The 27,997-nt window shown below is 40.4% G+C and overlaps 1 protein-coding gene and 1 long non-coding RNA gene across 2 annotated transcripts in view; one reads left to right on the top strand and one right to left on the bottom strand.

The window, feature by feature from the left end:
• The window catches only part of LOC117717022 (cytochrome P450 2B9-like), a 51,941-nt gene that overhangs the window by 15,220 nt on the left and 8,724 nt on the right, over positions 1-27,997 (top strand). The window lies entirely within an intron of this gene.
• On the bottom strand, positions 16-27,913 carry LOC143441496 (uncharacterized). Its single transcript, XR_013108976.1, has 4 exons — positions 27,231-27,913; positions 26,515-26,695; positions 2,102-2,217; positions 16-623 (listed from the first exon to the last, which is right to left on the bottom strand). It is a non-coding gene; the product is annotated as an uncharacterized LOC143441496 (long non-coding RNA).

The raw sequence follows: 27,997 nt of genomic DNA, 5'->3' as shown, positions 1-27,997 counted from the left end.
CACCCCCAGCAAATGAACTGTGGTGCCAATTTTCCACACTCCTGACATCAGGATCAACTTGATTTGCCACCAAGGTGAGGTAAATTGCCTTGTCTCCTGAGTGCTGTAGCAGGAAAGAGGCAGGTCCAGCTCCCCTGCTTTCAAGACCCCATCAGTACCATCTTACAGTGACACTAGTGAGTGCAAAATGAAGAGGATCTCTCCCTCACTTCCCCCTAACCTCCAGCAGACAAGGAGATAGGGAAGGCTCTTTCTTGTTTCTGTCCTTGGGGCTAGCTCACCTGCAATTCCCACATCCAGTGTCAGCTCTACTCTGCTGCTCAAGTAGGGTGTAGGGCATGCAGGAGTTGAGGATCAGGACAGGGTCTCCTGACTACTATAGGCATAAAGATGTTTTGTGTGGCCATCCCTCAATTGACTATGTCACCAAAATTTAGAGAAATAGTGGGCCCCATCCTTCCATGCTCATACTACTGGGGCTAGCTCACCTGTGACCTTGCCATCAGGGTCAGCTCTTCTGAGATTCCCAAGTGAGGAGCAAGGCCCACTCTTCTGAGTGCTGCAGTTAGTGAGGGGCAGGCCTGATTCTCCTGCTCTCATGACCCCAGGGTTAAGTCTCTTGTCTGTCATAGGTATGAGAGGTAAGGTTGAAGGAGAGTGTTTTTCATTGACGCTACCTCACTAGAGATGAGTGGTGGGGCCAATTTCTTCATGCCTGCATCTGGGGGGCCAGCTTACCTGTAACTTCCACTGTTATCATAGAACAGTCCCCTGAGTATTGTAACTGCCTAGGTTTGGGGTCAGTTCATCTGCTTTCATGGGGCCAGCTCTCAAAAGATGCTAGGTGAGGGGTGGGGCCTGTTTTTTACAGCGCTCAAGCATCCCTATGTTTCTTGATAGAAGCCCAGACCAGAAACTTTGGCCTGGCTTTTGGAGTTAATGAATACTACTGTGTAGGGTCATAGACCCAAACATGGCTGCTGGTGGCACCACAGGCCAGGAACCTGCCACAGTTCCAGGTGTCATCATTGGATAGTCACATCAGGCTGTTCCTCACTACCCTCATGTCCATAGTTCTGCCTCTATTCATTGTTCCCATGTCCCGAAGATACAATTTAAAATAAAAAAACTTAAATATTGGGTAGTAAAAGTAGTCAGGAGAAACACAAAGTTTCTTGGTTAGAAGGATAGATGGACATGGTACTAACAGATATATGGTAATTTGAATGAGAATATTCCATATTGGCTCATAAATTTGAATATTTGGTCCCCAGTTGGTGGAAATTGTTGGCAAGAATTAGGATGTCACCTTGTGGAGAAGATGTGTCACTGGGGGTGTCTTCAAGGTTTCAAAAGCCCATGCCATTCTCAGTTAACTCACTGTCTGCCTCCTGCTGTGGAAGAGATGTAAGCTTTCAGTACAACTACCTGCCTGCTTCAATGCTCATGGCCATGATGGTCATAGACTCATCCTCCTAAATTGTAATACCCAATAAATTCTTTTTTTCTATAAGTTTTTTTGGTCTTTGTATCTTAGCAGAGCATTAAAAGAGTACTAAGACATAGGGCATGAAGTGAGAAAAGACTCCCTAAGATAAATGTTAAGATGAGAGAAGAAGGACATAGATGCACAGGGAGTCACAGAAAGACAAATGCCTGGAGATTAATAGACACAGTGAGGTAGAAATAGTTTCTAGCTAGGAGTTGACACCAGCCAGAAAAAGTCAGCCCCAGAGACAATGTAGGGGACACCCAGAGTGTCCTGGACCAATTGTTGGGTTAAAGTGAGTCCTGTGTCTGTCCCTCCACATGTCTAAGGCTACTCGTGGAGACAGAAGTGCAGGAAGTTTGACTGTACTCTCCCCACTCTGGTGCTGGGTGGGCTTTGGGCTATTTGAAGCCATGGGACCCTGCTTCAGGGGTGGGGGAGCATATTCTGTGGTCCCAGTTGAGCCGGAGGTAGCTCATCTGGTTCATGGGCTCTAGGAGACAGGAAAGAGCTGAGAACAAGATGGCCATTTATGGGCTGAATTGGCCCATGGCCAAAGAGGGAGAAAGGGAGAGAAGCTCTGGCTGTGTCCTGTGGGGATGAGAGTCTCACTTTGCTTGCTTTGGTTGGTGGTTGGCCATGGCTGGAAACCCAGAAAGAGCTTCTGCAGAAGGTTAGACAGTGGCTCTGTAGGTGAAGGCCTTCTCCAGTGTTCCTCAAGGCAGATCCTGATGGAAAAGAAATGATTCATGGTATTAAGATGTTTATTGTCATGGCAGAAAGTAGATAAGAAACTACTCCAGTTTTCTCTGGGTGGCCTGAGATTAAATACCTTTTGCAGGGAAGAAGGTCTCAGAAGGAATACTTAATTGGCTACTCTGTTCTGGCCTTTAGGTACATCATTAATATGGAGATTTGTCTTGAGGCTTTCATGGCCTGTGGCCCTCCCTCTACCTGTGAAGGGGCTAGTAGGGGTGTTGACCTATGTGACTAAAGGACACAAATATATGGACGTCTGTGGCCTCAAGTCAGAAGCCTGTAGTCTGGGAGTGTGATGAAAAGCATCCAGTCCCTTAGACCTGGGGTCTCCAGTTGTTTCTAGCCTATGTTCCATCAGAAACCAGGCTGTGTTTCTCAGTCATAAACTAGACCTTACTAATGCAGCTCCTATATGAATACAATTCATCTCCTTCACTCAGCTATGGCCAACATTATCTGTTTCATCATATATGGTAAGTGTTTTAATTTCCAGGATCTAATATTTGTATGTTCACCCAGTTTACTGAGTGCAATATTAACTGTTACCACCACTTGCTATAGCCAGCTGAGGTCAGAAATTACACAATAAACCAGGAATTAGTGCTAGTGGATTCTGTATGAAGTCTAAGAGTTTTTTGTTTAGAACAAGAGTGAAGAGAGCCACAAGAGATCAGATTTTCAGAGAAGTGAAAATTATTTCAGTCTCCCTATGCTTTTGAGTAAAACTAATCCTGTAAACTGGCAGTATTCATAGTGACTGGATCATGATGAGTGCATCCTGAGCTGCTCAGGTCACAAAGTGTGAGCCTAACACGCATGAAGTCCCGGGTTTGGGCCTTAGCATCACGTAAGAAGACAATGTGGGGGCAAGCTTGTCATCCTAGTGTTTGAGAGGTTGAGGCAGGGGCTATGAGGGTTAAAGCTATCCTCTGTTCCTTACATGAAGTCCAGCCTGAAATACATAAAACCCTATCTAAAAATAAATTACACAATATTTACTACTTTCTCAAGGAAATGCATTATTTACTTGTTTACAGATGCCTGAGATAGAATTTCCTGTTCTCTTTATCCATTAATATGTTGCTAGATTCTCATGAACAAAACTTCTCTTCGAAGTGAGGTGACAAGAAATGTTGGGTACAGATATTGAGCACCAAAATAGAATGAGTATGGAGAAAAAAGACTTTATAGAAGTTTCAGTGATTTTGGTAGAACTGGTGCCCCAAAGCTGTGAATCTCCTCTCTCTCTCTCTCTCTCTCTCTCTCTCTCTCTCTCTCTCTCTCTCTCTCACTCTCCCTCTCCCTCTCCCTCTCCCTCTCCCTCTCCCTCTCCCTCTCCCTCTCCCTCTCCCTCTCCCTCTCCCTCTCTCTCTCCCTCTCCCTCTCTCTCTCCCTCTCCCTCTCCCTCTCCCTCTCCCTCCCTCTATGTGTGTGTGTGTGTGTGTGTGTGTGTGTGTGTGTCCACAGAATCATTTGCAGTCAGTTGGGAACACATCCCCTGAAGTCTGCAAGGTGTCCTTGAGATAGTGTGTTGTTGAGTGCACAGGCATAAGGGATCCAAACATAATTTTTTTTGGTGTTCTGCCATCTCCTGCAGTGTGATCTCATTTCTGGCATCTTGAAGGACTTTCATGTCCCCCATACTTGCTTGTGTAAAAACATTCAAGAACTAAATAAATTCAATATTGAGAATGTGAGAGATGCCAGCAAAGATTGCACCCCAGCACTCTTCAAACCTTCATTGTCTCCTTCCTTCACATAAACTCTTTTAAAAAAAAAAAGGATCCAAGTTGTCAATAGGTACAATTTTTTTCTCCATGAGTATCATTCTGTTTTAAAGCTAGAGTTGGAATAACCCTTGTCTAATTAAAACCCCTTTCTTTATAAATGAAGATAACATCTTCAGGGGAAATGATTTATCCATAATCACATGGTGAGGTCATCCTGAAAAAGTGTTTGTTTATCAGTTCTATTTATAACTATTTCTCAGTAAACACAAGGTGTCTGGGAATGTCTCCAAACATTGAGTTAATTTCTACCTGCCAACCTTCCCATTAGCAAATCTCTCTGAGAAGTAGAATACAAACATCTGAAGAGTTGTATCTATAATGTGTCCATGAGCCATCATTCTAGGTCCTTCATTAATGATTGACAACCCAGCATCTTAGTGAGGAGCTTTCCTTTCCCTTTTCTTTTTCTTTGTTTGGAATATATGTGTCGTGTACCTGCATGTGTGTATGTGCTTTTGTATGTATGTGTGCATACTTGTGTGTGGAAGTGCATGTGCACATTTACCTTTGTGTGCAGGTCTGTAGTTGATGTTAGGTGTCTTTCTTGAGGGTGTTGCAATTTACTGAGGCAGAGTATCACTATACCCAGTGCCTTGGGTAGTGATCTTTCCCCAGAGATTCTGTGTCTGCCTCCCAAGTGTTGGGATTACACAGGGAGCCAAAACTTCTTAACTTATAAATGACTCCTGGATTCTGAACTTCAGTCCCTGTGCTTGTGCAGCAAATAGTTTATTAATGGAGACATAGTCTCAGGTCCTTTGTGATGAATTCAGAAGACTCATTTCTGTCAGTAAATTTTTTGTGATCATATGTGGGTGCATGTGTGTTTACATAGTTTTTGTTGTATTCTAGGTTGTCTTAAATCTTGGTAGCCATAGATAGATTAAATCTTAAGAGTTTTTTAGTCTTACCCTTCAGAATGATAGGATCACAGGTGAGAACCATCATACCTGGCTTGACTGTCACTTCTGTGGACCATTGTTGAACCCTGTCTTGAGTGTTTACTCACGTACCTTTTCCCCTGTCCATCTAATGCAAAGTCTAGGCAGAACCTGATGGTGTGATCAGCAGCTTTTGAACACTGGGCAAAAAAGCCATATATTCAAGCTGCTATCTGGGAGATTTGGAGATGTGGTGACCTCACCCATATTGATGTCTCTTTGTCTTTCAGCACCTTTGTCTAGGTGCATAGAAGTATCTTTAGAAGTAGTTGATTGTTGTAACATCTAATGCAAGAACACTACTTTGTTCCATTCTACACAGGACATTTTTCTATGTCTTCACATCTTCTCACAACTTTGCTTATTTGAAATTGTTTGTCTTTTTCTGGGGATATGTGAAAAAAACCATTCATACCAGATAGGTGATGGATGACAGACCAAAGAAATGAACACACCTGAGTCTGTCTTGGTGGATCAGTGGCTGTTTAATATTACTTACAGGAGCATGGGGAACAGCTAATTTATGGGGGCTTGAGTGACTTGAAGGAAATTGAACCACCTCCAATCCCAACTGGGAACACACAAGTACCCATGAAACCTATTTCCTTGAAGCTTCCTGACAACCTACAGATAGCTTATTCTATAATCATGTAAATTTGGCACCTTTCTGAATTGTATAATCTATGATCCTTCACTGTCTCTCCAAGGGAGCACTCTTTAGTTCGTATAAAATAGCTCCACAACCCTTGAAAATATAGTGAACCAGAGATACTTGGAGAAAGATAGGGAATGAGACCAAGAGAGAGGATGTGGCAGAAAAAGGCTGGTTTGATGGGACAAGTGGGAGATACACATACACCAACACGGAGATAGATAGAGCAACTGACAGAGACACTCAAAGAGAAATAGGGACAGATAAAAGAGACAAAGAGACAGTGAAAGATTCATGCTGATTGTGTTGATGAGTAGCAAATGAAAAGAAATGTATCACATAAATTTAGGCAAATGATCATGAAGACACACCATTGGACCCTCAGATACATAGGCTCTTTAATATCTTTTCCCCTTCACTTCCTAGGAAAAAGTAAGTATTTAGCCAAGATCCTGGCCCAATTTGGGCCATTTTAAAAAGTATTATACTAAAGAACTCCTTGTGCTGCTATCTGTCCCAGATGTCCTGGACTCAACACCTAGCATAAGTGGGCTTAGAAGTTACCTTTTGTGTACCAGCTCTGTCTCTTGTATTGTAGAACAGAGGAACACGGTTGTGGACACCATGTGGATCCTTAAGTCCATCTCCCAGCCCATTAAACAATGAATCTGTGGATCATCTAAGGTTTTTGATATTTGATCTTGAGTGTAAAATGTATTATCTCTACTCAGCCATTGTAGTTCCCATATCTCAGTTGGTCTTCAGAATTGACCAAGGAAAAACTGAAGTAGAAACATATGGTTTCTTTGGCAAGTCAGTTATGTCAAATGATGTTTTGCTGGGGCCCACAAGTAAAAGGATGGTTTACTAAAGCATACATGAGAAAGGATGTTTTGCTGAAGCAGCCACAGGTGAAAAGATGATTTGCAATAGCAGACATGTGAAGGGACATGTGATCCAGCAATATAAGTATGATCCCACAGACAGTGGGAACGTGATCACTGGTTGGGTTTGATCTGCCTCACTATTTTTGGCTGATGACATGCATAGTTTGGTTTGCATAAGATTGCATTGCTGAGCTTCACTTGTGGTGACTTCATACATAAAATCTTCACCAAAGAACTTCTCATAAAGTTCCTGTGGCTTCTTGCTGCTACTGCTGACTTTGGTTGGTTGACACGACTCACTGTTTCTTCTGAATTGAATTGCAGATTCTGATTCATGTTTGGTGTTTGCTAGTGGACTGGAACTGCCCCAAAGTTCCATTTCTGAGAAGGTTTATATTATAATATGTTCCCCCAGATTCTAACGATATATCTTTCCTACTACCTCTGCTGGGTGATGGTCTACAGGAGAAGTTGAACACTTATTAAAATAGGTTGTGAAAAATACATGCCTACAAGAATCTCTTTGGTTTCAGGGGTGGAAAAAATACATTTAGGAATTAATGTGAGCATCAAATGTAGGGATTATGAAATTTAGGATATATGAGGGGAATATGTGCAGCAGGCACATGATGGCAAGGTCTTCCACTCTAGCTCCTTCCTTGTCATTCACACCCCACAATCCCCCTCTCTCATGACTGAGGGGGCTTGCTGAATCTCTATGTCCTCTGCCTACAAAGAATCTTCATGAAGTCTGTGGTTGAGTTTTTCAAAAGGTCTTAAGTTTCATACATTTTGATCACATCAGAAATGAAATGCTGTTTGTTCCTTTATGCTGTTTTCTTATTGGACAAGGGTTCCACATAACACTCTCATTCTAAATACTGATTATTTTCTTTTCATAGATAAAGTCTCACTGTGTCTTGCCAGGTCTAGTCCTTGATATATAGATCATTTTTTGGCTTTGAGGTCATAAGAGATGTTCCTGCCCATATATCTAAAAAGCTGTGATTAGACAAACATTTTTGTAATTTCACAAAGAAGCGTTTATCTCCCAAGAGTCAGTGTAAATTCTCCCCTTTCTCTGATTTCCAGTAATACTTGTACACTTCTATTCTTATGGATTGATGTAGTTGGAAGTTCAATATAAACACAATCATTTGACTATTATGTTTGTTTTTTCACTTAACACAAGGGCCTTATGCGCCACCTACATGGCAGCACCAGTTTACTTACTATTAATAGTTGAATGAAAACCCATTGTTACCAATATATTTACCAGTAGATAAATGTCAAGGACCTGACTTGACATCCAGCAACCTGAGGGGGACACATTGTCAGACAAATAAAATATGATGAGTTCTAGCAATTAATTACGTCTTGCTATTCTGGGGGAAGAGCTGATGGCTTTTGGCAGTCAACACTCTTTTACTATCCTGTGTGTTTATTAACCTTATGCCATACCCCAATAACTTCACAGAAAAACTAAGATTTATTTAAAATGTACCTCAATACCGCAATAGCTGAGCATTTAAATGATGTGCCTTAAACTTGTATGCTAATATAGCTACCTGCCAACCCTATCTTATGACACTCTCGTATTATTATTTTTATTTTTTTATTTATTTATTTATTTATTTATTTATTTATTTATTTATTTTCTGTATGTGAGGACACTCTTGCTCTCTTCAGACAGACCACAAGAGGGCATCAGACCCCATTGCAGATGGTTGTGAGCCACCATGTGGTTGCTGGGAATTGAATTCAGCACCTCTGGAAGAGCAATCACTGCTCTTAGCTTCTTAGCTATCTCTCCAGCCCTACATTTTATTGTTGATCCAGCTCTTCACAATCCATTTTCATGGCTTTAGTTCTTTTTACTCTTCTGTCTCATCTGCCTCTTCCTCTCTCCTTCCTCTCAATAGTGGACATTCCACTCTCTTCTCTATTCTGCTCAGTCACTGGTGGGCAATCAGCATTCATTGACAAGGAAGATTATACAGGATAAGAACTGCTTACAAAAAGTTGAGACAGGAGATTCATGGCATAAGCATTGCAAAGCCATGTTTGTATTGGAAAAAGATATGAGGCCAGAAAAAGCAGCATTTGCATAACCAAAGGATAAGTTTATACAACATCCAGAATGGGATGCTTACATTTCCCTCCATTTGTCTAATAAAAGACTACTTTCTTATAATAATAATAAGCAACATACTATAGGAAGAATTATGAAGCAAATATGAAAACTATTTGGTAAGAGTTAACATTCGCAATGATCAGTGCATTTATTTTTGACAACTAGATAAAATATTCTACAATGAATCCTATCTTGGTGAGTTCAGAATTCTGTATCCAAATCACTTTCTATCTTAATTGTATTTCTATCCCAAAACATCTTTTTAGACTTGTTTGGAGCCGACTTTTAGCAGAAAGCGGCTATCAGCTTTGCAGCCATCTTGAGCCATATACCCTGATATGAGACTTGGATTACAATAGCCTACAACAGCTGAGCACACTCTGATACCCAGGACTTTCCTTGGGTGTGTGAGATTAAAGGTGTGTGACTTAAGAGTGTGATTTAGAAGTGTAGAGATCAGATTTAGAGACAAGCCCTAAGGGCATGATTAAAGGTGTAACTTAGAGGCGTGGCTTAGAAGTGAGACATATAAAAGGCAGAGGCAGACGGCAGAGAGATACACTCTTTAGGGAGACTCTTTAGAGAGTACAGCTAGACTTGGGACTTGGACTAGGAAGAGAGACTGAAGAATAAACGGGATTGAATCACACTCTGTCTTGTGACAAAGTCCATCCTCACTCTCTTGCTGAACCCTGACCCGCAGACCGGAGCAGCAGCTTGGGCCAGAACACAGTGGCCGCCTCCAACGTGGGTCAACCTGGGCCTCAACATTTTTTGGCGCCTGAACGTGGGACTAGTGCGGTTCTCACAGTTTCTTAAATCCTCAACATCATAAGCTTATAGTAAGACCATGACTATCTAGTATTCAACCTCATCAAAGACTTGAGAAGGAATAAATATTACCTGAGTATGAAAGAAGTGCAGGGACACAGATTCCCAAAATTATAAAAATGGCAGAGACAGCTGGACTGCTTGGTTAGACCCCAATATTCTCTCTATAACAGAGCATCCATCTTTAGCCTTCTGCCCCAATATATCTTACAAGCATTTTGTGAAGCAGTACATATGAAGGACTTGCTTACCCCGAATTGACAGAGCTTGGCAATAGCCTTCCCTGTATCTGTTTGTCCTTTCTGGACAGATTTGCCTGGAGTTGAAGCATGGGCATTTTCTTTGCCCAGTGGCTAGCTTGCCACAATTGAAGCAACTCCATATGAAGGTTATTGATGCTCATCATCTTCTTTGAAGTGGACTGGGATAGTGTTAGGAGATGTCTCATAATCATAAGATTATTTATTTATTTATTTATTTATTTATTTTTTGTTTTTTGAGATAGGGTTTCTCTGTATAGCCTTGGCTGTCCTGGAACTCAGTCTGTAGAGTTTCAGGCTGGCCTCAAATTCAGAAATCCGCCTGCCTCTGCCTCCCAAGCACTGGGATTAAAGGCGTGCGCCACCACTGCCCGGCAAAAGATCTTTTATTAATGAAATTATTATAAATGCCATATTCAGTGGATCACTGAGGTTTTTGAACAACTGTCTATATAGAGTATATCTGAATTGTCAAACATTTTTTATTCTTGGCTATTTACTATGTGAGTAACCTTGAAAACATTTTATTGTAATTATCTAAACTAGTATCTAACGTGACCATGAGTTTTACTAATTAGTACTTTATATTTCTTAATAATCCATAAGTTTGTAATAGCAGCTGTCAAAAGACTAGAACTTTATATTGCATCTTTACATGAGTACAGTATGTCAAATAAATATTAAAAAGATATATATATTATGTATATGAAAACAACCTTATGTTTGTATCAATATACAATAACTTTTACCAATGTACCCAAAATTACCTCATTTTGTATGAATATACAAATTTTGTACTAATAAAAATATAATTTTTATTTTGAATCAAAATACAAAAATCTCTACAAATATAAGGTTATGGCTATAAAATATTCATTTTGTTTAAGAGTAGATTCAATAATAGACTACTATTTTTCTAATTTTTTAAAATATTTTATGTCCCCATTTTTCCTTTTCAACCCCTTCTCTTTATTGAAGAAAGGATAGAGAAGAAGAAAGGAGTGGTAGAAATATTGAGTCTAAGTTCTTTATTTTATTTCTTCCTTATAGAAGACCATAAGTATTTGTAAATCTTCTACTAAAAGGACAATCCATATATGACTAATAAAATGACTAAAACTATCCACACAAATTTAAAGACTGGGATGATGGTATTCTTATAATTTATTCCTGTTTTATTGGGGTGAAAGATTTCTCTTTTGGGGGCACAAGAATCTAGGAAAACTGGTTAGGCTTAAAATAGCTAGCTATGTTCATAACAACCTCATTTATCATAGCCAGAAACTGGAAACAACCCATAAGTCCCTCAACAAAGGAATGGATACAGCACATGTGGTACATTCACATAATGGGGGACTACTCAGTTACTAAAAAAATCATGAAATTCACTGGCAAATGAATGGGACTAGAAAATATCCTGATTGAGGTTACCCAGTCAAGAAAGAACACACATTGTATGTACTCACTGATAAGTGGATATTAGGAAAAAAGCTTGGAATACCGATGATACAACTCATAGACCATATGAAGCTCAAGAAGAAGGAAGACCAAAGTGTGGATGCTTCAGTCTTACTTGGAATAGTGTACCGAATAATCACAGGAGGTAGAGGAAGAGAGACTGGGACCTGGGAGGGAGAGACAAGTGGGAGGGAAAAAGCCAGGCAGAATCAAGTGTGGGAGGAGAAGAGGAAGAAGTACAGAGTCAGGAAATTGAATGGAGGTGTGTAGCAGTCAGGGATGGGGAAGTGGTGTAGTCACTAGAGAGTCCAAGGTGCTAGAAAAACAGGAACCAACAATTGGTTCTCAGGAACCAACAATAATGACATTAGCTGAAATGCACAAGAAAGTGGAGAAACAACCTGTAGAGACCATATACAGAGGTTAGGCATGGCCCCTGGTTGAGGGATGGGTCCACCCAGCAATCTCAAAAATATTTACCCAGAATTTCTCCTGTCTAAGAAAAATGTGTGGACAAGGAGTGAAGAAGAGATTAAAGAAAAGGCTATCCAGAGACTGCCCCACTTAGGGATCCATTCCATCAGCAGACATCAAACCTAGACTAAACCCCCTACTACTAATGCTGACAGGAGCCTATTATAGCTGTTTCTGAAAGGCTCTGCCAGAGCCTGACCAGTACAGATGGGGATGTTTGCAGCCAACCATTGGACTGAGCACGGGGACCCCAATGAAGGAGTTAGTGGAAGGACTGAAGGAGCTGAAGGGGTTTGCAACCCCATAGGAAGAACAACAATATTAACCAATCAACAATGTAAGGTTTTCTATTTCTGATCACTTCTTGCAGTTGAATAGTCAGTGAAGTCAATTTGGAATCACCCTAAATTAGATCAGAAGTTTCTATATGCAAAACCAACTCTTTCTATATATTTAGGGTCAGTTACTATATTACAAGATACTTGAACATGTAATAATATCATGAGGATTGTATATGAATCTGATTTTTTAATTGAATATAAGGACTTTCAACTATCTTAGTTATATCATGTGATTTATACTCTACCTGTCCAGATTTACTTGTATCAGTGTAAAATGTAAGGTTTCCAGAAATTGGAGTTCTTTTTAGTGTACGAGGGAGAAGCCAATGTGTTCTTTTTTAAAGTGAATTTGCTTGGTTTTTGCATATTTGTTGTTAAGTTCTCCAAGAAAATCACTTCAAGTTCTTTGCCAGTGTTCATCTTATGTCCATAATGAGGCAATTTCAGCATTAATAAAAGGAACCACAATCTCAGCTGGATCTATTACAGCTAATTAACCAAGTCTCATTTTTTCCATTTAGTATTCATAAAGAAACCTTTTCTATATAGATTTTTATTTTTTCCTCTGTTTGTGTCCCCAAAATCCATTCTAAGATATAATCTTTCCTTTGCATAAGAATTCCTGTGGGAGAATGGATAGAAGGCATGATATAAATGAGATGCAAACGATCTTTGGATCAAGAAGTTCTAGAATATATCCTGTAGTTTCTTTTCTATCAGAGTCAACTCCTTTTCAGCCTTGGCTGATAATTTTCTTGGATTATTTAAATCTTTATCACCTTGTAAGGCTTTAAATAAATTAATTAGCTCTTGAATAGTCAAGCTAATTGTAGACCTAAGCCAGTTAATATCTCCCAATACGTTCTGGAAATCATTAAGGGTCCTTAATCTCTCCTGATTTGTACCTTTTATGGTCTAACCTTTTGTAGACTTATTTTATATCATAGATAATTAGTATAATCTTTTCTTTGTATTTTTTCAGGGACAGTTTGTAATTTCCAATGAGGCAAGATTTTCTTTATTTCATCAAAGTTTTCTAAAATATTTGTATCTGAATTGGCCAATAACATATCATCCATACAATGGTCAATTATAAATTGAGGAAATTGTTTATGAGTCATCTCCAATGGTTGTTGCATAAAATACTGGCACAAGGTTTAACATTTCTTGTGGTAGACTTTCCAATAATATGTTTTTTAAAAATTAAATTAATTTATTTATTTAAAATACATTTCAGATTTTATCCACTCACCCAATTCTCCCCACCACCCAGGAACCTCCTGTCCCATCCCCCCCTGCCTCGACAAGGGTAAGCCCCACCTACCTCCCTTCCCCACCCTCAAATTCCTCCCCGCTCGGTGTTTAGCCTTCATGGGACCAGGGATCTCCTCTCCCACCCATGCCCAACAAGGCCATCCTCCCCTAAGTATACAGCTGAAGTCATGGGTGCCTTCCTTTGTGCTCCCAGGCTGGTGGTTTAGACCCTGGGGAGCTCTGGTTGGTTGGCACTGTTGCTCTCCTCCTGGGGCCACCAACCCTTTCAGCTCCTTCAGTCCTCTAACATCTTTATTGGGAACCCTTGATCAGACCAATGGGTAGCTTCAAGCATCCACCTCTGGATATGTCAGACTCTGGCAGACCTTCGAGGAGACAGCTGCATCAGGCTCCTGTCAGCACGCACTTCCTGACATCCATATCAGTGTCTATCTTTAGTGACTGCACATGGGATGGATATCAAGGTAGAGTGGCTTCCCTATGGCCCCTCCTTGACTTTCTGTCCCACACTTTGTTGCCTTATTTGCTCTCTTGAGCATTCTGTCACTCCTTCCAAGAAGGACAGAGGCATCCACACTTGGTCTTCCTTCTTCACAAGCTTCATGTGGTCAGTTTAGTTGAATCTTGGCTATTTCAAGCTTTTAGGCTAACATCTGCTTATCAGTGAGTAAATACCATGTATGTTCTTTTGTGATTGGGTTACCTCACTCAGGATGATAGTTTCTAGTTCATTCCATTTACCTAAGAATTTCTCGAATTCATTATTTTTAATAGCTGAGTAGTACTCCAATGTGTAAATTACCACATTTTTTGTATCCATTCCTCTGTTGAAGGACATCTGGGTCCTTTCCAGCTTCTGGCTATTATAAATAAGGCTGATATGAACATAGTGGAGCATATGTCCTTGTTAGATGTTGGAGCATTTTCTGGGTATATGCCCATATTCATAAAGTTTTAAAAGTCCCATAACCCCTAAAGAAATAGAAGCAGTCATTAAAAGTCTCCCCACCAAAAAAAGTCTGGGACTGGACGGTTTTAGTGCAGAATTCTATCAGACCTTCAAGGTAGACCTAATACCAATCCTCTTCAAGCTATTCCATCAAATAGAAACAGAAGGAACACTACCCAATTTGTTCTATGAAGCTACCATTACGCTCATTCCTAAACCACAGAAAGACCCAACAAAGAAGAAAACTACAGACCAATCTCTCTTATGAATATTGATGCAAAAATACTCAACAAAATTCTCACAAACTGAATCCAACAACACATCAAAACAATTATCCATCATGATCAAATAGGCTTTATCCCAGGAATGTAGGGATGGTTCAATATACACAAATCCATCAGTGTAATCCACTACATAAATAAACTCAAAGAAAAAAACCACATGATCATCTCATTAGGTGCTGAGAAAGCATTTGACAAAATTCAACATCTCTTCATGTTAAAAGTCTTGGGAAGATCAGGAATTCAAGGCCCATACCTAAACATAGTAAAAGCAGTATACAGCAAGCCAGTAGCCAACATCAAACTAAATGGAGAGAAACTTGAAGCAATCCCAGTAAGATCAGGGACTAGACAAGGCTGCCCACTCTCACCCTATCTATTCAATATAGTACTGGAAGTCCTAGCCAGAGCAATTAGACAACAAAAGGAAATCAAAGAAATACAAATAGTAAAGGAAGATGTCAAAATTTCACTATTTGCAGATGATATGATAGTATACTTAAGTGACCCTAAAACTTCCACCAGAGAACTCCTAAACCTGATAAACAACTTCAGCAAAGTGGCTGGGTAAAAAATCAACTCAAAACAAATCTGTAGCCTTCCTCTACTCAAAAGATAAACAGGCTGAGAAAGAAATTAGGGAAATGACACCCTTCACAATAGTCACAAATAGTATAAAATATCTTGGAGTGAATCTAACTAAGCAAGTGAAAGATCTGTATGACAAGAACTTCAAGTCTCTGAAGAAAGAAATCAAAGAAGATCTCAGAAGATGGACAGATCTCCCATGCTCCTGGATTGGCAGGATTAACTTAGTAAAAATGGCTATCCTGCCAAAAGCAATCTTCATGTTCAATGCAATCCCCATCAAAATTCCAAATCAATTCTTCATAGAGATAGAAAGAGCAATTTACAAATTCATTTGGAATAACAAAAACCCCAGGATAGCGATAACCATTCTCAGCAATAAAAGAACTTCTGGGGGATTCACTATCCCTGACCTCAAACTGTACTACAGAACAGTAGTGATAAAAACTGCATGGTATTGGTACAGAGACAGGCAGGAAGATCAATGGAATAGAACTGAAGATCCAGAAATGAACCTACAACACCTATGGCCACTTGCTCTTTGACAATGATATGTTTTTATTGTACAAAATTTATTAAAAGTAGTATTGAGAAAGCAAACCTTTCCTTATCATATTCATGCAAAGCAATTGGCAGTCTTGTAGATGGATCACTATAATGGGCCATTCCTTAGACAACATACAAGGATTCTAGGCTATAGAGTACCCATTGGCTGAATAACCTCATTGATTGCTCTGGGATCTGTCAACATTCTCCATTTGCCAGATTTCTTTTTAGTGACAAATGCCATAGCATTCCAAAGCAGCATAGGCTTTTCTATATATCGAGCCAAATGCTTCTCTTGGGCTAACTGTTCTAGTGACTATAATTATTCTTTTATCATAGATGATTGTTCAATACACCTTGGTGGTATCGCTGCTGTTATTATATTAGCTTTGTTCCCTGATGTAAAGTTGAAGTATCAGCCTCTGCTGCATCTTATTTCAGGACAGCATGTACAGTCTTTAACTTTAAAAAATTACATTCTTTAGTTAATTAATTAATTAATTTTTAAAATTAGGAGCATCACTTTTTTGGCTTGTCTCTGAAATTGGAATGACCTTCATATTTGATTTTTTACTGTTGTAGCAAATCTCTTTCCATAAGTTTATGGGTATATCAGTCACATTTGGCCTTAATTTTCAATCTGACTATCAGGCCGTGTGTATTTAAGCTATCTGTTACTTAGTTTTATCTGGGAAAAAGTCCAAACTCCTTGAAATTGGATGTCTACCTCAGGAAGTGGCCAGTCTGAGGTCCAAGATTCTAGAGAGATTATGGTGACATCTGCTCCAGTATCAACCATTTCTTCAATTTCAATATTATTTATAAATATCTTTGGTTTTGGCCTCTGACCATAGAAATATGACCAAATACTCAAATATTTTGCCCCCCTTCTTTGATTTATCTATAGAATTTGTTGTAACTTTCTTATCTTGGTTTTATTTATAAATCTTTATCAAATTATTTTCATTAATTTACATTAAAAGTTTTCCCTTGCTTCATCTCCCCCCCCCCAGCCCCAGTTCTTCACCCCATCTTTCCTTCACTTCTAACTCATGCTCAGAAGTACCCCTCTTCTCTGGGGCACCGTAAATCCACAGTTTTATGTGCATCATCTCCCACCAAGGCCATACAAGTCAGTCCTCTGCTACATGTGTTCCCCGGGCCACAAACCAGACCATGCATGCTCCTTGGTTTTTGGTTTAGTGTCTGGTTGCTCTGAGAGGTCTGGGTGAGTTGACACTGTTGTTCTTCCTATAGGAATGCAATCCCCTTCAGCTCCTTCAGTCCTTTCTCTAACTCTTCCATGTTGGTCCCCTACCTGTATTCAATGGTAGGCTGTAAGGATTTGCATTTGTCTCAGTTAGTTGCTGGTAGAGCCTCTCTGAAGACAGCCATGACAAGCTCCGGTCTGAACAAACAATACAGCCTTTGTGTGTGTGCATGGGGTAGATCCCACATTGGGCCAGTCACTGTGTAGACTTTCTTTTAGTCTCTGCTCCATTTTTGTCCCTGCAATTCCTTTCAATAGGGACAATTCTGGGTTAAAAAATTTGAAGATGTGTGTTTGTCTTCCAGCCTCAACTGGGGGCCATGTCTACCTACTAGAAGTGATCCCATCTGGTTCCATCTCCTCACTGTTAGGCATTTTGGCTAAGTACATTGCTACAGATTCCTGGTAGCTTCTCATATCGCAGGTCTCTGGGATTTTCTAGAGGTTCCCCATGGCACCTGATCCCCACTGCTGTATATTTGGATTCATTTCCTGGCCATCTGGATGTTTTTCCTGTCTCTTCTCAATCTGATCCTGCCCCCATTTGTCTGTTGTTGATTTAAATATACTGCTCCAATGTCAGCCTTTCTGATATCTTTTACATATTTCAGGAGGCACAGACTCCTTTTTGGAGTTAATTTAGTTTTCCTTGCAATTCCTTTTGAAATTATCTTGCTCACCCCAATTAACATATTTGAGTGTTTAATTGTTTCAAAGTCTTTAGTGATGACCCTATTAAGGCTACATTAGGTGAATGTATCTAATATCAACTGGATTTCTAATCTATTTGGCTATTGATGCTGTTTTTGCCTTTACCGTCTATTTTTTTTTTTTTTTTTGCATTAACATTGGCATTTTTTGAAGCTAAAGATTCAATTAGTGCCTTTCTTCCTAATGGATCTGATATACTTCTTTCTATAGTTGAAGTCAAACTTTGTAAAAGTCCTTCAATGTTTTTTCCTTTAGGCTTTCCAAAACCTGTAAAACCAGTTTAAGCCTTTTTCCTGTTTCCTCAACCCTGTCCTGGGCATTTAAGGCTGCCACATGACATAAATATCAACTGTTTCTCTATCATATTTGGCCTGTACATCTACTTTAGGAAAATGAGCCTCATCAAGTAGATGATCCTTAGAAATATTGATACCTCTGACTTTATTTTTTCATGCTATCTCCTCAGCCTCTTCTTTACACCATGAAACCAATTGTAAATATGGCCCAGGTTTTAATATTGGTATGGCCATATCTTTCCTGTCTTGAAGGATTATTTTATATTTGGCAGCCCAAGAAGTCAGGATTTATCTTACAAATGGTGAATGCAAATTAGTGATGCTTTCTTTAAATTTTCTCAGTTCAACATTATCCACAGGCTGCCATCCAAATTGCTGAACATTTTGTGGATGATTATCATCTGCTGTCTTTGTTGAATACTAATTGGGTAAACCAAAGTTTGTTTGTTAACAACATTGGGCTGGCTTTCTTTATTTTTATCTACTGTCTCTATCTGAGTACTTTCCCTAATTAATATTTTACATTTCTCTCTTAAGTTCTACCTCCATTTTCATACCTCTCTAGTGCTTGTGTGTCTACAATCCTAGCAGTTTTTTCCACCCAAATTACATGTTTGTAGCCTCTTTTTCATAGCTTGCCCCTATGCCTCATTTTTTGATTTCTGTTGTTAATTCTTTTCTAAGTTCTTGTATGTTTTGTTGTAACCTATGATTCCAAATTTTATTGTTTTTCTTATATTGCAATTCTGTTATTTTAGTATGTACTTTATTTAATTAATTAATGTTAGTAAATTCATCTCCAGGCTCTATCTCCAATTCTCAACATTTTCTGTTATTCAGTATGATTTGTAAAATTTTGCACCTTTAAAAAAAAATTTCCTCCTTAAAGCCTAATCTCCAACCTTTATTTTTCTGTGTTGTTTATCATGACCTATAAAATCTTGTGCCTTTTGTTCTAATATTTCTCTAGGCTTTGTTGCCAAGTTTTAAATTTCTCTTCCTGTTGTTCATTCTACTCCATAAATTCTTATATCTATTGTTAAACTCTCCTTCCATAATTTTAGTTTTTCTTATGTTTTAATTCTGATATTGTATATTATTTTCTAAGCCTTATATCCGTAATTTTATTTTTTTCCTATGTTGTAATTTTAATATTGTAGCAATACTTTCTTTTGATTTATTAATTTAAGTAATTTCTCTTATAGGCCCTGTTTTTGGGGTTTGGATTTCTCCTGGCTTCTTGTATAGGGCTGTTCTTTCAGGCTGTGGAACCGGAATCAGCTCCTGAATGCCTTTTGGCGGGGGGGGGGGGGGGGGGGGGGGGGGGAAGCAGGTAGGCATATGGCCTATATGGACTTGAAGTAACACCTGATAGAGTCCCCTGCTTAATACAAGACTTGTGACACCTTGTCTGTAGTATCTGTCTGTTCAGCACTTGTTTCTGTTTGGCTTGTTGTTATGGGTTCCCTTTCCTCCCCCCCCCCAAAAAAAACCCCAGATAAGGGTGCTGAAAATTGTTCTAGTGATATGAGATCTCAAGATTAAAACTCATGATCTGGACCAATTTTGGGAGGAGGCTGGTATTTTGGCCTTCTGGCTATCTCTGAGACCCTGACTTCTGGATGCATGTTCCCTTCCTCCCCTGCAAGCAGGAGGTACAGTCTGGGATTATCCCTCCCTTATTCTTTGTCCTTATCCTCCTTGCAGGCATAGCAAGTCTTAAGAATTCTTCCCCAGAGGAAGTAGTTTCCATAACAAACACTGTGAAGACCAGGCTAATATGCACCTTTCTATTACTAACCCCATTATGCTCTTTCTGTGTAAACAGGATGATCTTAGTGATGAGGACAAGGCACCTTTGCTCCAGCCCACCCACAGCTGTCAGGCTCCAAGCAGTCACCTAGCATTGCTGCCCCAGGTCCCTTGCTCACAAGCCCTTCCTTTCCTGCACCATTGTCAGTACTCCCAGCTTGCCACTGGCATGATCTAGGGGACCTTGTCTTTCAGCTGCCAGTCCTGTGATGATTGTCTCTCATTCTGAATTGTGTCTCCCCAGCAGGCCTCAGTATCCTCAGGTATATCATGAGGCCCTGCCAAACTTGGCCTTGATACAGAGACTAGTCCCTGGATTCTCATTTTTCTGGCCAACTTGGCACTAATCAGAAAATCTGTCAATGATTCTGGTAGCAATTCTCCATATTTTGAACAAGTAATAAAGAAATGGGCCATGCACCTGCAGAATTATTACAATTTATAAAATCTCCTTAAGTCAGTGCTTGACCACATCTTGTTTCTTATTCAGAGGTCTGCATATCATGACCTGTCTAAGAATCAGGCTAGAATTAAACTAGAATAGAAACCTAACAGTACTCTCGACATGCTTACTGGCCACTGGGCATACATTAACTCAATCACTCCAGCCACTATCAAACTGCATGCTTTAAGTAAGTTGCTGATCTTACCTTTAAGGCCTTAAGGCCTTTAGCCCTCAAGTCCCCCCTGCTCACTTTCTCAATCTTGTTGAGCAGTCGGAGGAGTCCTTCATGGACTTCCTGTTATGATTGCCTGACTCACTGGAAAGACAAGTTGATATTGGCTCTGCCAGAAACATGCTAATCAAGCAGGTCACATGGGAAGACTTTAATGCCTCCATTTAAAATGCTGTTGCTCTCATAAGAACTGATGATATCTATAAATGGGTTATTGCCACTTATAATTTGGATCCTGGTGCAGGCTCCATTGTAGCCCTGGTGGCCTCCATTGATGCCTTGGTCATGGAGTATTACATAGGATGTCCCATCCTCCTGAAGGTTCCCCTGATTGGACCTGTTGGGACTGTGGCAAGCCTGTTCACCTCAGGTGGGCCTGCCTCTCAGCTAGGCCCAAGACCAGATGTCCTTGTTGCAAAAAGGTTTCTTTGGGCTAAATATTTTTGTTTTAAAAAGTAGGAAGATAATTAAACTCCAAATGGGGTACTGTTCATCACATCCAGTAAGATGGAGCCCTGCTCATCCAGGAGGAGTCTTTTGGACCTTGCCTTTGTTTCCCAATTCCCTGATGATGAGTGTACATTTAGATGGTATACCTGTTAAGGGGTTGTTGGGTTTTGACAGGGACAGATGTCAATACAATAACAAAATATGAATCATTAGGTTTCTCCCAATGGATACTATGGCCTGATCCCTCCATTATGGGACCTGGATGCTAACAGGCTATAAAAAATTACTACTTGACCTCTCTTCTGATAGAACTTGGATGGCAGTCAGGGATATTTTACACTTGTTGTGGCTGATGTACCTGGCAAACTCTGGGGAAGAGATATTCTAGAAGACAAGAGTGACGGTTTTACTATGGATGATCATCCCTTTTTATGATGTTCTACAAATTGACCAACTGGGTCTCACAGGTCCAGAAGTTGAGGATCACTGCCAATTTTAACAGCTATTGCCCACCCAGCACCATTTGACATCAAGGTATCTGACCCTATACCATTGGTGTGGCTGTCTAAAGCTGATATGTGGGTGGACCAGTGGCCCATTTTGTAACCTAAGCTGTCTTCTCTCAAATAACTGGTCTTGGAACAATTAGCTTTAGGTCATTTGCAACCCACTGTCAGCAGTCATAATACTCCTATTTTTGTTATTAAAAAGAAGTCAGGGAAATATAGGCTTATATAGGACCGGAGAACCATTAATGATCATATGGAAAAATGGGGACCACTCAAATGGGACTACCTCTTCCTAGTACTATTTTGCCTAATTACCATGTGATAATTCTAGACATTAAGGATTCCATTTTTCAGATCCCTCGGGCTACCCAGGATAGATGACATTTTGCCTTTACAGTGTAGGAGCCTAATATGAACAACCAGCCAAAAGTCATCAGTGGCCACTCCTGCCTAAGGGCATTACATTCTTCCTCGGGGCTTGACCATTTTTCAGCTATATGTGTCTAGAGTTATAAAGAGAGTCTTTAGAGATGTCCTTGTAATCCATTACATGAATGATATTAATCTGCACACCCTACCTTGCCCCATCTTGAAAGGGTGTCCTCTTAGTTGATATTTAACTCAGAAAAACTTTGGTTAATGCTTGCTCCCAAGAAGATTCAGAGTTACCCTATAAGCCTTCCTCAGCTTTTCTGTTTTTGACAGAATTCAGCTCCTGGCCTTATCCATCATGATAAAAGTATCCTTCTCCCTTATGAAGTTACACTGATTGTATGCAGCCATTATCTGTCTTAAACCTTTCCTTCCTATTCTGGACCAGAAGAAGAGGCACCTCTTTTCTATCTTTGAGATGTCTAACAGCCCCTCCTGCAGGGTTAAACTAACATATGAGGCTAGCAACCTACTACAGAAAGTTATGGCACTCTTTTGTTTATCAACTATGAAAAGGCATGATTCATGGCAACCACTCCTAGACGTAATTCTTTGGTCCCTTGAACAGGCCCTAGGAATGTTATGGCAGAAAGAGTCCCTCATGTGGTGGCATCAGGCCTACTGTGATCTAGTTAAGGTTGCCTCAAAGTTTAAGATTTTATTCTGCCTTGCCCTTAAGGTGAGAGGCGTAGCAAGGAGAACTTATAAAAGGAAACCATGCAAAATAATTCTACCAGTCTCCTTAGGATATGTTCAATCATTAAGGGCAGATTCCATTAACTTTCACAGGATCATTGAATAATCACCAGCCACCAGACAAGCATCATGCTGCTCTCCCCCAGCTGCCAATTACAGTTAAGCAGCATAACATAACTAACCCGCAACCCATTCCCAAGGCAACTATGGGTTTTTCTGACGTTAATATAACTAGATTTAGTGTTCTTATCCAAAGACCAGGGGGAAAGGACACAACTCATCCTCTCCCTCATTCTGGCTCAGTGTAACTACCTGAATTATTTGGAGTCCTGAAAATTTTTGAGTGTTGCCAATGGAAGCCAGTCAGTATTTTCTTAGTCAGTCAATATGAAATACAAGCTGTCCATACTCTTTCCTTCCCCTATATTAAAAAGGAAAACAGCCCTATGTATGCATGTGATCTATCCAGAAGGCTATTGAGAATAGGGTACATGCCTGGTTCATTTCCCATATAAGATCGCATTCTAAATTGTCTGTCATATTAGAAGAAGGAAATGAGAGAACTAATTTTCTGATTATGGCTGTACTCATGGAGTTGCTAAAACAAATTAGAATGTTATACCAGCAATTTCACCTTTCCCCTCATAATTTACACAAGCTCCTCCTTGAAATGCCAGTGTTGCAATGTAAACATCTTTCAAGCTCTTGTTCAATGTGTGCCCCTGGCAGATAATGAATTAACCCTAGAGGTCTGTTACCCAATACAATCTGGCAAATGGATGTCATCCATTACCCAGTGTTTGGTAATCTTAGGTATGATTACCTAGATATGGTAGATATTTGTTTGGCCTTTATATATGCTGTTGCCATGGCAGTTGAAAACTCGACTTATGCTATTAAGGCCATGGAATCAGCAATGCTAGTAATGGTAGTGCCTTGGGCACTCAAGACTGACAATGGACTTGCCTACTTATCTCAGCAGTTCAATACCTTATTATCCTCATGAAAGATCAGTCATTCCATTGGGATGCTCCCTAAAATCCAAAAAGAGATCAACACTTAGCATTGTTGGAAGTTCTATTTCAGGTCAACTTTCTCTCATTCAATGAGAAAGGGCCGAGTTCTGCTCATGAACATTGGGCATTTTTGCTGAGGGATACTCCCCTCCTATTGATCAGATGGAGGGATCAAATAAATTCTCAATGGCAACCACCATATCTGCTTCTGACAAGGGGATGAGATTATGTTTGTTTCCCTCCAGGATGAAAGCACTCCAATATGGGTGCCCTTGAGTGATGTTCACCCAGTCATGGACTAGGGGGCAATGACAGAATCAGGAGAGGACCACAGTTGGGAGATGTAATGAACACACTGTGTTTAATAATCTTTCTTTGGCCTGGGAGGGCCAATGAACTCTGAGCTTTGGTGCCTATGCCCTCCATTCTTTTGTCTGTGGCAGTTAGCTTCCTAGGCTACCAATTTCTTTTCCAATTAGAGTTTGGGTTTCCCTTTGTGGACTAAGTTACTACTATATGATGATTAAAAGGCATGTGGCTAATGAAGGAATGCCATCAATGTCTCTTTCACTGGCCTATGTATCCAACTACACAATATTACCATAGGGGACTTTCTTGGAAATCTAACCTATGGCACCATGTTAGGCATGGAACTTCACATTCCCCTTACTGATTACAAATCTACAATGGATCCCCCAAGAATATTATGTTCACACCTTCCTCACTGTCCAAGGGGCTCTCACATTCCCACATTTGTGGGACTTTGTATCCCTGTGAATAGGCACTTCCAGGCTGCACTTGGTGTAAGATTCTCCAGGGGCTACCCAATACTGTCATCTAACCTCACACTTGGTTTGTGGAGGTTTACCTCCCATCATGCTTCCAATATTACTCCCTATGTTAATTGGCATCTCATTAGATTTTGATATGACACCATCATGAGCAATTGGAACTTACGTGTCCCCTCTAATTGTCATACCTTACACCTTCTCACTCTCCTAAAAGGTAGCAATCTCTTTAATGGGACATATCTCTGTATAAAGTGTTCAGTGAAAATGTGGGCTGAGACAACGCCTGTTAATTTGACCATTGGTAGACAGATTGGCTGGAAAACCACCCCACTTTGTGTCTGACCTTGCTTTTTCTTTCTGGTCACCAATACCTCCAGTATCAGAGACAGCTTTAACTGCTTTAATGAAAATGATCTTCTCCTGTCTGCATGCTGGATGAGGTATTTACCAGTGGCCATCCTGATGAGGGAATCAGCCCCATTTTGGTGCCTATGGTAAATACCACTCACTTCCATGCTGTCATTCTAATGACCCAGACTCACTTACAATTTCTACACTGGGGAAAGAAGAATTTTGGTGTTATGGCTGCCATCATGATGACCATCATTTCAGGCATTTCCAGGGTCACAACAGCTTCTGTAGCTTTGAAACAACCACAATGGTGGAGACTGTGAAGGCCTTAGCCTCTGAGTCAGCTGAGGTTCTACAGGTCACAGGAGATACTAAATCAACATCTTTATCAAGCCGTTCACATTTTACCACAACAGATTGACTTACTGGCAGAAGTGTTGACCACTGTTAGGGACATGCCACGTCTCTATTGTCCCATCACCCCAACTTTCACTAAATCTGTGTAACTTCTTGCCAGATATATAATGCCACTGGAGCATGACAACAGTTGGCTCAATATCTTAAAGGTACCCAGTCAGACAAATTCTTTAACTATTCTCTCCTGTTAAGGGAGAATATAGTCAACCTCAATGTGACCAGGGAATCTGTGCTCTCCCTGACTTCTGGGTTCTTGGGAAAAGTTAGGAAAATATTAAAAGAGTCTTTGACCCCTCATGGGTATCCACTTATGATGAATGGAATTGGTATACTAATAATTATGTTGTTTAAGTATTTTGCACAGACTATTACCAGGCAACACTCTACAAATACGGTGACCTTCCTGGTACTGATGGATTTTGAAAATCCTGATTGCTACCAGCCCTAAGGATGTGTTACAGGCCTGAATGGCAGAGATCCATGAAACCACCATGAAGGCTGTTTCTCATCACTTGATTTTGTGACATGTCTCTGGAGTGATAACTTTTTGAGGGCTGGTAGTCAGGGATGAGTAAGATCCTGAAAGATAAGACAACCAAAGACAGGTACAGTTCTGTATACTAGAAATCCTCTGAGGTGGATCAACAATGTCAAGGCAATGGGACCCTGGCTCCCAGTAGGCTATCAAAATCTTAAAACAAAAGGGTAGACATATAGTAGGAAGCACAGTGGCTGACCAAACCTAAACATTAAGGGCTGTGCAGCCTTGGAAGCACATCCTGCATGAGGACCTAACTGAATATTGATCAAGAGCCTAAGAATTGGTGACTCAGACAATGGCATTTAATCAGGAACTGCTACTTGGAAGAGATGCCTACTTTGTACCAATGGGATATGGGTGGAGGGTATAAATGCTGCCCCCTCAGGATTAATTGTGGTGAAGTTCTTAAGAGCTTGATGTGGCTTTCTCACCTGCTCCTGGAATCTGGGCTGTTGATTCTGTACCACCTCATCTCTAACCCCCAAGGGCAGGTTGGGTCAAATGGTGGTCATTCCAGAAAGCAAAACAGTACTCACCTGAGTTTTTATTCTGCTCTGCTGGGCTCCCAGCATTTATTCAAAAGGCAGAGAATTAATGATACGAACTATTTATACAAACACGAGACAGGAGATTCTTGGTATAAACATTACAATGCTGTGTCCACTTCAGAACAAGACATGGGGGCAGAGAAACTAGCATTTGAATAACATAACGTTAAACTTTATAAAGTCTACAGAACTCTATGCCTAAAAGAGTAGGCACCACCCTTCTTCTAAAATTCAGCTAATGCCTTATCCTGTTTTGCCCAGGACATGACCTCAACATTAGGGTTATACTGTGGTTACTAAGGAGGAAGGGAAGAAAGACATGGTGATTTTCAGACACATTACCTGAACATTCCTGATCTTGACACAGTGCCATTAAAGACTCAACTAATACCAAGATGTTTCTCCTGCAAAGCTGAGTAATCTGACTTTAAACTTGAGTCATTATTGTGGTCCAGGATTCCAGGTGGGTGCCACGCAGTACCTGACATAGTGTTCATACATTGGGGAGGTTTGTTTTCTTCCCCTATGGGTATACAGAAATACAGAAGAGTTAAGAAAAGTAACTATAGTCACACAGTGGATTTGAACTCTGTTGTAGAAAATGATAGCTGGCTTCTAAACATGCAGTTAAATGTGCCAGATGTGGTGGCATGCCTGTCTATTTCCAGTTCTCAGAACCTAGTACAGATACACACACACACACACACACACACACACACACACACACAAACACACACCACACACACACACACACACACACACACACACACACTCACACACGCTAGCATCTAGCAGAACACAGAAAAACACACAATCATATTCATATAAGAAATGTTCTTCACAAAGGGAGAATACACACACAGGTTAATGCTTTAGCAAATAAATAGATAAAATTGAGCTGACAAGTACACACTCATTCTCTGAAGTCAATAGGCATTTCTTCCAGTGCCCTTTTGGTCTGTTTTATGGTGTCCCTCCCAACATTTAGGGTGAGGGTAATGGAATACCAAATGAGTAGGTCACCAGCAGCCCATGTAGGAACTATGTTGTTCACATACCTGGACAATGAGTGACAGGAGGTGGGAATAGCTGGAGTTGCATAACATAGTGGAGAGGTGGGTTCAGCATCAAAAGTCCTGGTGGAGTGTGCACTGAAACAGACTCTGGTTAGACCAGGAGCATGGACGCTAGTGTCCTGTTCCTCCTTGCTGTCTTCCTGAGCTTCTTTCTACTTCTAGTCGGGGGCCATGCAAAGGTCCATGGTCATCTTCCACCGGGACCCTGTTCCCTACCCCTCTTGGGGAACCTCTTGCAGATGGACGGAGGTGGCCTCCTTAAGTGTTTCATTCAGGTGAGATCTATATGGAGTCTTAGTATAGGCTTCCTCCTGCTTTTGTTTTGGAGGTCATTCAGTGGGAAGAACTGTTGTTTCAGGTGGGAAGATTGCCAAGGGGAGTGTGAGATGGTGACTGGTGATGGATGCTGACTCCTGTTCTAGATGACAAGTGAGTCTTGTTTTATTGGAATTCTGTGGGGTACTTTGCTTGGAAGTATAGAAGTATTGAGGTGTAGTCATAGAAAAGTGTAAGAGTGTAGAATTACATTCCTTAGGGCTTGTCAATTCCAGAAGAGGAAATAAAATATCAGTGCCATCAACAATAAGGTATTCTTTTGCTATCATAAGGGAATAGCTTGAGGTGTTCCAGGAAATAAGGGAGGAGAGGCAGGGCTGTATGTGAGATGGGTAGGAAGGAAGGAAGGAAGGAAGGAAGGAAGGAAGGAAGGAAGGAAGGGAGGGAGGGAGGGAGGGAGGGAGGGAGGGAGG

The sequence above is a fragment of the Arvicanthis niloticus genome, chromosome 1 (assembly GCF_011762505.2).
Source record: "Arvicanthis niloticus isolate mArvNil1 chromosome 1, mArvNil1.pat.X, whole genome shotgun sequence".
Taxonomy (NCBI): Eukaryota; Metazoa; Chordata; class Mammalia; order Rodentia; family Muridae; genus Arvicanthis; species Arvicanthis niloticus.
The sequence above is the reverse complement of the archived record's forward strand: the minus strand, read 5'-3'. Positions and strand labels throughout refer to the sequence as shown.